We start from the raw sequence: 2,864 nt of genomic DNA on the forward strand, positions 1-2,864 counted from the left end.
TGATGTAATAATTTTTATTTGTAGGATTTTCACAGATAGAATCATTTACTGTTGCTGATCTTTCTTCTGATATGACAGTATATCCTCAGGAATACAGCTTGAATTGTATTAAAATTGGAGACCTGCACTATGGTATTAGTATGAGCATTGGTAGCACTACACTGGTTAATTACACTGGATGTTTTGATCACCTTGATAATTGTCCTGGTACTGAGTTAGTTAGTAGTACCAACGCAGTAAGATACACTGTTAATATCACATGGGATGGAATGACTGTTAGTACTGAATCAATCAATCAACCAACCACCGGAGATCAGATGTATCAGTGTGTACTGGATAATCCTATTGATAATGATAGAACACGTACTTTAGCAATAAGAGGTAATGACCTGTTTATTTTTGATGTATGTACATTTGCTTGTGGTATTGTGTGTACATTATTTTTGTGTTGTTCAGGTTAAAATTTTGTATATCATAACTGAGTAGTTAGTGTACTTGCCTGTTAGCATTGGCTTTATTGTTATGCTTGACCTGCATGTGATTCCCTCTCACTTGAGGTCTATTAATCACACTTATTGATTGATTCAATAGTAATGACCATATAATTTTACTAATAACAATTATGTATCTCTGATTTTCTGTTAGTACCGGCAACTGCTCCCTCTTCTCTTACTGAGGTCAACAAGACAGCTACCACTATCACTATCAGTTGGACTGCACTTGATTCATCTGATACTGATGGATATGTAGTCAATGTCGCTAGTGACACAGACACTGTACAGACAGTACAGGTGGAGGGAAGTAGTAATAATACGATCACACTAGATGGACTGAGAGTGGTAACAACTTATAACATCACAGTCAGAGCCTATCAACAATTACTGGGACCTGCTAGTACTGAAATTAGCGTCTTGACTCATTGTCAACAAGAAGGTATTAATTTTGATTTCAATATAAATTGATATACCTATTGTTTTATAGGTATATATTTAAGCTATAATGAAAACTGTTATCCTAATGAATCATATTTTTGGGATAGTAGTGTCAGATTAGCTAATGAGCCTATATCATGTGTGTTACCTGGTACTAGTCTAACTACTGGTCAGTGGGTAAGAGTTGATGATCCTGATGAGCCTGTTGACTGTAACAGTAATAAAGCCAATGATTCTTTTCGTTGTACTATTGTCACTTCACCTGATGCTACTCTCAATCTTTATCTTGCTCAGTCACTATCAGCAGATCAAGAAGGCTGGTACAAGTGTTGTCTACCCACTGATTGTTCAGATCCTAACACTAACATCATCTTTGCTAATATATTCAGTAAGAGGAGACTATAATCACTTACTAATGTAATAATTTTCATTTGTAGGATATTCAGAGATACAATCATTTATTGTTGCTGATCTTCCTTCTGATGTGAAAGTATATCCTCAGGAATACAAACTGAATTGTACTAAAATTGGACACAATCGCTATGATATTAGTATGAGCATTGGTAGTACTTCACTGGCTAGTTACACTAACTGTGAAGATGGAGTTAATCATAATCCTTGTCCTGGTACTGTATTAGTTAGTAGTACCAACACAGTAAGATATACTGTTAATATCAGATGGGATGGAATGACTGTCAGTAGTGGATCAATCAGTCAATCAATCACTGGAGATCAAATGTATCAGTGTGTACTGGATAATCCTAGTGATGGTGATGATAGAACACTTACTTTAACCATAAAAGGTAAAGATACAATCTGTCAATAATGATTATGCACATATTTAGTTCCAGCAACTGCTCCCTCTTCTCTTACTGAGGTCAACAAGACAGTTACCACTATCACTGTCAGTTGGACTGCACTTGATTCATCTGATGCTGATGGATATGTAGTCAATGTCACTAGTGACACAGACACTGTGCAGACAGTACAGGTGGAGGGAAGTAGTAATAATATTGTCACACTGAATGGATTGATGGCAAACACAACTTATAGCATCACAGTCAGAGCCTATCAACAATTACTGGGACCTGCTAGTAGTGCAATCAGTGTGCAGACTTCATCAAGTTAGTTGTTAATGACAGCTCCTTCTTTGTGTTGTTTTCCTCACAATGAGAACCATTGCCAAAAAGGCTACCGGGTATAGTTACAGTCATACCCAGTAATTGAATCTAAGCAGAAGGTTACACAATGAAAGCAAAGCTTGCAGTTAGTAAAGCCTGGTTTCCATATAGCCATACAACAGCCTTACAACACTGTTGCAACAATCGTGGAGATAGAAATCAGGTCTATCTCTACAACAGTTATATGCTAACCACAGAATCCATGCAACAGCCACAATTATATGGAAACCAGGCTTAAGAGAATGAATGGGCTGGTCACATTAAGCAGATTAATGAAAATATGCATTTATTTTATTACTATGAACTTTTCAATATTCTTTTAGGTTATTGTTCCAGAGAGTCTATTGATAGTAATCGTGGTACATTTGTGTGGCCTGAGACTGATTCAAACATGATGGCAGTAGTAGCTTGTCCTTATGGTCCTAATGGAGTAACAGTTAGTAGAGTGTGTATAAGTAATGGCTACTGGGAATCACCTAATGTAACAAGATGTTTGACTGCAATATCCAGTGGATTCAAAAATATATCAAAAGTGAATAGTCAATTACTTTTTATTTTATTAATGTTGTTTTCATTCAGGTTCAATTGACTGCGGAGAACAACATAGCTGTGTTGATGAGTTTAAATGAACTTGTGATGAATTCAACTGATAATGATCAATCCATTGATAATATCATAATAGTATCAAATGTACTGAACCAAACTGCAATATTGATATCAGATCATGCTACTCTATCACCTTCTAACTTAA

This window comes from Amphimedon queenslandica, unplaced genomic scaffold, assembly GCF_000090795.2.
Source record: "Amphimedon queenslandica unplaced genomic scaffold, v1.1 AMPQUscaffold_13356, whole genome shotgun sequence".
Taxonomy (NCBI): domain Eukaryota; kingdom Metazoa; phylum Porifera; class Demospongiae; order Haplosclerida; family Niphatidae; genus Amphimedon; species Amphimedon queenslandica.